Below are 10,307 nucleotides of genomic sequence, written 5' to 3' on the forward strand. Positions count from 1 at the left end.
AGAATTTAGAGATTCATCACTTCCATGTAACAGTGCGCATCACGAGTGCCCTCCTTAATGCCCATCCCCCATTTAGCCCATCCCCCACCCACCGCCCCTCCCGCAACCCTCAGTTTGTTCTTTATAGTTCAGAGTCTCTTATGGTTTGTCTCCCTCTCTGTGTTTATCTTAATTAATTTTTCCTTCTCTGCCTTGTGTTCATCGTTTTGTTTCTTAAATTCTACATATGAGTGAAATCAGATGGCATTTTTCTCCAGTTGACTTATTTTATTTAGCACAATACACCCTAGTTCCATCCATTTCTGTAACTTTGAAATTATTTCCGGCTACAAAGTAAAAAACTGTATTCCTGAGGCAAAGATGGGTTGTGATGAATAGAGCTTCTTCATTCATGTCCCTGATGATGAGTGATGTTGAGCATCTTTTCATGCGTTTGTTGGCCATCTGGATGTCTTCTGCCCATTTTTAAATTGGATTATTTGATTTTTATGGTGTCCAAGAGAATATTCTCAACAATGAGTTTTCCTTCTTTTTTGTCTTTACTACAGTTTTTTTTTAGAGTAGTTTCAGGTTCACGGTATAATTGAGAAAAAGTGCAGAGAGTTCCTACATATCTCCTACTCACACACGCAGCCTCCCCCACTATCAACATCCCCCACTAGATGGTACATTAGTTACAGAGGATGAACCTCTGTGGACACATCCTTATCACCCAAAGTACATAGTTTACATTAGGGTTTGTTCTTGGTGTGTTACAGTCTATATGCCTTTTGTGAAATCCATGTGATGTGCACCCCTTCTTATACTATCGGATAGTTTCACTGCCCTTAAAATCATCTGAGCTCTATCTATTGGTCCCCACCTCTCCCCAAATCCCTGACAACCAATGTTCTTTTTTAAATGCAATTTTATTTTATTTTTAAATTTATATTCAATTAATTAACATATAATGTGTTATTTGTTTCAGGGGTGCAGGTCTGTGACTTATCAGTCTTATATATTACCCAGTGCTCATTACAACAATACCCTCCCCAGTGTCCATCTCCCAGTTACCCCATCCTTCCACCACCCTCCCCTCCAGCAACCCTCAATTTGTTTCTTATGATTGAGAGTCTCTTATGGTTTGTCTCCCTCTCTGGTTTCATCTTGTTTCATTTTCTCCTCTCTTCCCCTATGATCCTCTGCCTTGTTTCTTAAATTCCACATATGAGTGAGATCATATGATAATTGACTTTCTCTGATTGACTTATTTCCCTTAGCATAATACCCTCTAGTTCCATCCATGTTTGTTGCAAATGGCAAGATTTCTTTTTTTTTTTTGATGTCTGGATAATATTCCATGGCATATATTCCACACCTTCTTTATCCATTCATCTGTCGATGGACATTGGGGCTCATTCCAAAGTTTGGCTATTGTGTACAGTGCTGTTATGAGCATTGGGGTGCATGTGCCCCTTCGGATCACTACATTTGTATCTTTGGGGTAATGACCCAGTATTGTAATTTCTGGGTCACAGGGTAGCTCTATTTTCAACTTTTTGAGGAAACTCCATACTGTTTTCCAGAGTGGCTACACAGTTTGCATTCCCACCAACAGTGTGAGAGGGTTCCCCTTTCTCCACATCTTCGCCAACATCTGTTATTTCCCGATTTGTTAATTTTAGCCATTTTGACTGGTGTGAGGTGGTATCTCATTGTGGTTTTGATTTGTATTTACCTGATGCTGAGTGATATTGAGCACCTTCATGTGTCTGTTGGCCATCTGTATGTCTTCTTTGGAGAAATGTCTGTCCATCTCTTCTGCCCATTTCTTGATTGGATTATTTTTCTTTGGGTGTTGAGTTTGATAAGTTCTTTATAGATTTTGGATACTAGCCCTTTATCTGATATGTCGGTTGCAAGTATCTTCTCCCATTCTGTTGGTTGTCTTTTGGTTTTGCAGACTATTTCCTTTGCTGTGTAGAAGCTTTTTATCTCAATCCAGATCCAATAGCTCTTTTTTTGCCTTTGTTTCCCTTGCCTTTGGAGATGTATCTAGCAAGAAGTTTCTGTGGCCAAAGTCAAAGAGGTTGCTGCCTGTGTTCTCCACTAGGATTTTGATGGATTCCTGTCTCATATTGAGGTCTTTCACCCATTCTGAGTCTATTTTTGTGTATGGTATAAGGAAATGGACCAGTTTCATCCTTCTGCATGTGGCTGTCCAATTTTCTCAACACCATTTTTTGAAGAGACTCTCTTTTTCCAATTGGCTATCCTTTCATGCTTTGTTGAAGATTAGTTGACCATAGAGTTGGGTCTAAAATGAGTCTCTTGCAGACAACATATCGATGGATCTTGCTTTTTTTTTTTTTAATCCAATCTGATACCCTGTGTCTTTTGATTGGGCCATTTAGCCCATTTACATTCAGAGTAACTATTGAAAGATACAAATTTAGTGCCACTGTATTGCTTGTAAAGTGACTGTTACTGTATATTATCTCTGTTCATTTCTCGTCTATGTTACTTTTGGGCTCTCTCTTTGCTTAGAGGACCCCTTTTAATATTTCTTGTAGGGCTGGTTTGGTGATCACAAATTCTTTTAGTTGCTGTTTTTCCTGGAAGCTTTTTATCACTCCATCTATTTTGAATGACATCCTAGCTGGATAAAGTATTCGGGGCTGCATATTTTTCTTCTTTATCACCTTGAATATATCTTGCCAGTTATTTTTGGCCTTCCAGGTCTCCATGGATAGGTCTTCTGGCAATCTAATGTTTTACCCTTGTAGGTTACAGACCTCTTGTCCTGAGCTGCTTTCAGGACTTTCTCTTTGTCTCTGAGATTTGCAAGTTTCACTATTACATTCGGGGAGTTGACCTAGTTTTATTGATTTTGAGAGGGGTATTTGGCTGCCCTCTTTGGAGAAATGTCTGTTCATGTCTTCTGCCCATTTTTTGATTGGATTATTTGTTCTTTGGGTGTTGAGTTTGATAAGTTCTTTATAAATTTTGGATACTAGCCCTTTATCTGATATGTCATTTGCAAATATCTTCTCTTATTGTGTTGGTTGTCTTTCGGTTTTGTCAACAACCAATGCTCTTTTTAATGTCCTCATTATTTTGACTTTTCCAGAATGCTTGCCACAGAATGTAAAGATCCAGTAGAACCCCAAGTCCCTTCGAGTTGCTGAACCACTCAATGGGAGAAGCCTGGGCTCCTGAATGACTGGATGTGGTCAGGATGTGTCATGGACAGGCCACTGGGAGCACCCTGCTCCAGGTCAATGTAACAATTTTTTAAAAATATCCAGGAAGGAGGGGCATGTTATCTATGATATTGTCTAGAAAAACTAGCTCATGGTGATCAAAGCAGTTGATTTTTTTCATTTTGTTGAAATACTTTATTTCATTTTGTTGTCATTTTTAAATCCTCCACAAACAGGCCCATTCATTGCCCATACTCCGTGGGAACACTCCCTGCACCCCCCGCCCCCAGCCCTACACCAGCCCCCTCAACTTCCAGCACATTAAGGAGCATCTCTCCTGTCCTGGCCAACTCCATTGCACTGAGATATACTAATAATAAGCCATTATTTTTTAATCCACTGAAATAATGAAAAATAAAGATATAGATATAGAAGAAAATTAAAGATATATGTGTGTTTTGAAGGTAAAGGGAGAAGATCAGAGTCTCCGAAATGACTTCTGCAACCAAATGGAATAGATTTGCCACTTGGCCCTATCTCTGAGCAGTATTTTCCAAAAATGCACAGTCCTACAACTGAATAATGGTTCTCAAAGCATTATTTTTTATTGCATTTTTAACATATAGGCATATGCAGTGTGCGGCAATTCTTAAATCCTGTTTTCCTCTCTCTCCAGTTTCTCTCACCTCTTGGGTCTCTACTCAAAGGGTTTCTTTCTCACTGAGAAGAGTAGAGTTTTTAGGTTTTTCCAAGTCTCAATGTCTGACTCAATGGAAGACAACTGGTGTTACGTATTTGTTTCTTTTGTTTGTTTGTTTGTTTTTAATTATGACATATGGTATTTATTTTTTCATAGTAATTTTTTATTCTGTTATGTTAGTCACCATACAGTATATCCTTAGTTTTTGATGTAATGTTCCATGATTCATTATTTGCATATAACACCCAGCGTACCATGCAATGTGTGCTGTTTCAGTCTTATATGTTGCAACATCACACGTCATATAGCCTTTGAAAAATTCCACTGTACATTTGTGAGAGAATGAGAGTAATCTGAGAGTAATTAAGAAATCTTAATGCTGGGGCGCCTGGGTGGCACAGCGGTTAAGCGTCTGCCTTCGGCTCAGGGCGTGATCCCGGCGTTATGGGATCGAGCCCCACGTCAGGCTCCTCCGCTATGAGCCTGCTTCTTCCTCTCCAACTTCCCCTGCTTGTGTTCCTTCTCTCGCTGGCTGTCTATCTCTGTCAAATAAATAAATAAAATCTTTAAAAAAAAAAAAGAAATCTTAATGTTATTATTAAAATCTTTTTCCCTCCCAGGACCCCTGGAAGAGTTGGAGTCCCCTCAGCAGTCCCTGGAGGCACTGTAGTATGTAAACATGTCTGCATATATAGTAAAATTTCTCCTCTGCATATCAGAAAGATGAAAGCCAGAGAGGACTCTTACTTTCAAGGGTTAAGCACATCTAGGGGTTACCAGAAAGAACATCAAAAATTATTGCATTAACATTATTATTATTACCTCAGCAAATGAATAGAGAAAACCTCATAGTTACATGAATAAAGTTATTTGATAAAATCTGGTAATAACTCTTAGTAAAAATTCTAGGTAAAGAAAGAATAAAACCATTTAGAACAAAAAAAAAAGCCATTTTCAAAGTCAACAGCAAACATCACTTCAAAATAATGAGTGTGAAAGATACTTCCATGAAAATCAGGGAAACAAAAATGCCTGATCTATTCATTGTTAGTTAACATTGATTGTAAGTCCTATGTGTCACCTTAAAATAAGAAGATGAAATGATCATAAATATTTCCAAGGAGATAAAATACTTTCATTTGCAGACAGTGCAATTCTTTCACCAGGAGACATGAGACATGCTCACCAAGTACCACTGGAAGTACTAAAATAATAAGATGAGATACTTCGTAGGTGGCCGGATACTTGCTGCATTGATACGAATACAACAGTTTATATGCTGTATGGGAGAGCCAGCGAGATTTGTACATGAGTAAAGATACCCCATTTGCAAAAGTAACAAAATCATAAAATACCTAAGAACAAATCTAATAAGTAAGATACATACCATGTCTCTGGACAGTAGTATACAGATGCCAAGCTTTCAAAAACTGATATATAAATGTAATGGACTTTAAGGCCGGATCCCCTTGGAACAATAGTAAGAACTAGACAAAATATTTTAACATTCATATGGAAGAATTCACGTCCGAAAATGGCCAAGTAGATTAAAAAGAACACTGAATGGTGACTTGCTCTGATACTGAAACTTACTGAAAAATAATTCACCTCAATCCAGATTAGTGTTGGCACAGAAATAGACAACCATAACGTGGAACATAATGGAGAGCTCAAAAATGGATCTACATAACCCAACATCACCTAGTGAATAAGCTCTCTTTTGCCAATGATTTAAATGTCACCATTATTTCTGATCTGGAGAATTTGGGGACGTCCTCTTATAAGCTATTGGTTCTCTATTTTTAAGCTGTTTTAGTGAATGCAGTTCCATTAGTGGTTTTTATACTAGATAAGGCTGCTTTTATTTCATGCATTCTACTTTTTGCAAAATGCCATGGCATTTTTCACTTCCATATTCTTCTTGAGGAACTTTGTGTCATTTCATCAAATATGAAAACCAATTTAGGTAGAATGTCAACCCACTGATTTATAGTTTGATCAATGTACAAACAAAATGGACCCATGTGTATCAGGAAGAGAATATATAGCATAAACAATTGCATTCAGTAGTTAAAGAAACTGGTTTTTGGGCAGACATTGCTAATAAGCATCTGGAAGAAAGAAAACATGACTTCTACATCTAATGATATTTTGAAAATTGAAACTGGCTTTAAAATTAAAATGTAAGAACTTAGGAACTTCAGCTAAATCCTTGGAGTGGAAACCAGATTGCTTCTGGATGAGGAGTGAATAGAAGGTAAAAAAATGAACAGTCACTCCCCAGGGTCTTGTGATAGTTTTTCCATACGTTGATCAACAGAGCAGAACAGTTGTGTTGTTTCCTGGGTTATTGTTCCCTAGAATTATTAAGAACAATTCCTGTTTACATAATATCCAAGAGAATGGTCTGGCCAGACACTGGGGAGTAATTCCGCCAGAAATCCTCATCTCCTAGACACCTCACCCTCTCTCCCTCCCCTCTTCAGAGCTGGACTGTAAGGTTATCTCATCAGTGAATCCTTTCCTGTCCACCCTACTTAAAATCATCAACCCCTTTAGTTTTTCTCCATGGACTTTAATCTTATTCCATGGCACTTACTGCTTTCTAATATAGCAACGATTTTGCCTCCATATTTTACTTATCCTTCTCTCCCCTTGATAAAATATAAGCTTAATCACAGCACAGATTATTGCTTATTTTCTTCACTGAAATTTCCCCAGTGCCAGAAACTGTCTTGACATGAAACTGAAGGGAAGGAAAATTTTTTCCTCTATCCTTCAAGGTCTTTTAGCTGATAATTAAATTTACTTAAGAGAGCTTAACAAGAGTGAAAACACAAAGTTTTATAATATATGCATAATAAACAGCACCTAATATTAAATTGAGACCTAAAGAGAAGACCAAGACAGGCAGTTTTTATACTTTTTAGACAAAAAGACAATAAATCACTGAGGAATTGACAGGACAAAGAAAACTTAACTTTGGGGGCTATAATTAGAAAGGAATTCTAATTGATCTGGGGTAGTAAATTAGTAAAAAGTAACAAGGATTGTTTATACAGCCTTTATGGTTTGGCATTTTCTGTCTCTTGTGATAAGGAAACCTACCTCCTGATAGAGGAAGGGTAACTTATATGAGGAGATTTATTTCCTGCTTTCATAGGCAACAGAAGATGGTCTGAGTGTCCTTATAAACTGATTGCTTCTTAAATCAATTTTATTGAACATCATCCACAAGCCAAAGCGGCACATTTGGGGGCAGCCTGCCCTTGGTCTCTACAAAAGGCAAGTTCAACAAGAGGTTTCTGAGTGAATGACCCTGATGTAAGAATCAGTCAGTGGAAGGACTCAGTCAAGGGATGATCATGAGAGAAACGGGTGCCAGGCAAATTCAGCTCTGAGAAGGATGAGAAAGTCGCAATGGAATTGAAGAAAAGACCACTCCAGACAACAGTACAAAAAAGAACCACCAGCAAAGAAATGGAGTCTCCAGCATGATCTGACTTGCATTGCATCATTTACTTACCGTCTTGGGTTAAGGAGATTACTGTGAAATGTGGGGGTGGGGTGGCAATCAAACACCGAGGCTGGAGGCATGTAAATGATTCCCCTCAATGGAGCAGCAAGCCCTCTTTCTGAAGGGACCTAACAATCCCACTGCACCCGAGCTCTAAGCAATATCACTCCAAGAAGAACCTGTGTCCCACTGGGGATGGAGATTCTCCAGGGCTTATGATAGAAGAATTATGGAATTTCACTTAAAAGACAACATGAGTGGAGATGTGATATGTGAGGATGTCAAAGGGATGAAACAGATGCTTATTAACCCTGTTTATTGGTTGGCACATAAATGAGCATACTGATGGGAACACAGACAAGCAAGTGTTTTCCTCAGGTTTAGGGTTATGGACAAGAAGAGTAGGGCAGATACGGATGCTCGGCTTTCCTGGAATAGATGCGATTTCTAGAGAGGACCACAAGATGTCTCCCTTCCAGTGGCAATGATCTAAGCGCCACATCCTTGCTCTGGATAACTGCATCCAGTTTGATCACCTGGGCAACTCCTGCTGATCCTTCAAGACTCAATCTATCACCTGACACCTTGTTTAGGAACCTGGGATCCACCTTCCTGCAAACATTAGTAAAGTCACTCTCTCTCTCCAGCTCCCTCTCCTTGCTGAATCCTGTGTTTACTAGAGAATGTGACAGGTAGAGGAGGATGCAGACACAATTTTGGTATCAAAGCCCTCAAGACGAAGCAACGGGAGGTTAAATGAGGAGAGTTATGGTTACTTTCACAGTGTTTACTCTAAGCTTTAAGGGTCCATGGGAGATGCTCCAAGGCTGTGCTTGGAGAAATTGAATGGACCAAAGAAAACACCTAAAAACATCACCACATTTGAACCTCAGCAAAACATTTGTCAAACATTCTCTCTCATTCCATGTGTGTTTGCACAGCTGACAGGGAAAATGTTTTTTTAAAGGCCCTGTCAGCCCTCCATTTCAAAAAAATCACCTAGTGCTGGTTTAAACCTCATTTATGTTACTAAAGTGGATCTAATTTTCACAAGCTCCTCTCCGTTTGTCTCTTTCTTTCTTTCTTTTTATTATGTTCAATTAGCCCACATATAGTATATCATTAGTTTTTGATGTATGTTCAATGATTTGTTAGTTGCGCGTAACAGCCAGTGCTCATCACCACACGTGCCCTCATTAATACCCATCACCCTATTACCCCATCTCCCAATTCCCCTCCCTTCTGTAACCCTCAGTTTGTTTCCCTGAGTCCAGAGTCTTTCATGGTTTGTTTCCCTCTCTGATTTCTTCCTATTCAGTTTTTCCTCCCTTCCCTATGTTCTTCTGCTCTAATCCTTGTGTTCCACATATGAGTGAAACCATATGATAATGGTCTTTCTCTGTTTGACTTATTTCACTTAGCATAATCCCCTCCAGTTCCACCCATGTTGATGCAAATGATGGGTATTCAACCTTTCTGATGGCTGAGTAATATTCCATTATATATATGAACCACATCTTCTTTATCCATTCATCGGTTGAAGAGCATCTTGACTCCTTCCACAGTTTGGCTATTGTGGACATAGTTGCTATGAACATTGGGGGTACATGTGCCCCTTCTTTTCACTACATCTGTGTCTTTGGGGTAAATACCCAGTAGGGCAGTTACTGGGTCCTAGGGTAGCTCTATTTTTAATGTCTTGAGGAATCTCCATACTGTTTTCAAGAGTGGCTGTACCAGCTTGCATTCCCACCAACAGTATAAGAGGGTTCCCCTGTCTCCACATCCTTGCCAAGAATTGTTGTTTCTTGTCTTGTTAATTTTTGCCTTTCTAGCTGGTATAAAGTGGTATCTCATTGTGGTTTTGATTTGTATTTCCCTGATGGCTGGTGATGTTGAACATTTCTTCATGTGTCTGTTAGCCACTCATATGTCTTCTTGGGAGAAGTGTCTGTTCATGTCTTCTGCCCATCTCTTGACTGGATTATTTGTTTTTTGGGTATTGAGTTTGAGAAGTTCTTTGTAGATCTTGGATACCAGCCCTTTATCTGTAGTGTCATTTGCAAATATCTTCTCCCTTTTTAATTAATTAAAAAATCTTCAAAATATATGGGGTTGTATTTAGAGGACAATCCCAAAAATTCAGGACAATCTGCCCATATCAGAATCTAGTTTTATCACATTGACAAAGTCCTTTTCTACCACGAAGGGTAACATTGCAAGTTGCAGGGGTTAAGGTGTGGGTATCTTTTGGAGAGTTTTATAAGTTTACTACATTCACCCCCTCCCCAGCATCCCAAATTTCACTGAGTGAAATTGTCCCCTCTGCTCCCACAGTCTCACTTCTGAGCTTCCACTCCTTGCCATCCCCACAGGCAACATCACAGTCCAGTCTCATCCTGCCCGGCTTGCGTCAATGTCTCCTATGTGGTTTCCTGGGCTCTGTGATACCTTACCTGCAACATATCCTCCTCATCCATGCCAAAGTGACCCTCCCACTAAACTGTAAATCTTATCTCACTCCTAGCACCATGAATTACTAAATGTTATGTGCGTCCATACTTTTGAATAAGAAGACTTTTTGAATATTAAACCCAACCCTCAAATTATAGTCGGCAATTGATACTACCTCTCAACTGAGAAATAGAAAGTAACAGCTATCTACTATTATCAATTGTTAGCAATACCTTTATAACAAATGTGTATTTTTAACACATCAGGAAATATGTACACTCAAATTGGTCCCCTTTTGTGAAATACATTTCATATTCATCTTATACACTTATGCTCAGTGGACTCAAGGATTATGGAGCTCTTGCAAACTCTGAGATACCCAGACTGCAGACACACTGTTGGGGGGGGGAATCAGTGCCCACCATCTGCACTGCACAGGAGGACATGCATGGCT

The sequence above is a fragment of the Ursus arctos genome, unplaced genomic scaffold, assembly GCF_023065955.2.
Source record: "Ursus arctos isolate Adak ecotype North America unplaced genomic scaffold, UrsArc2.0 scaffold_23, whole genome shotgun sequence".
Taxonomy (NCBI): domain Eukaryota; kingdom Metazoa; phylum Chordata; class Mammalia; order Carnivora; family Ursidae; genus Ursus; species Ursus arctos.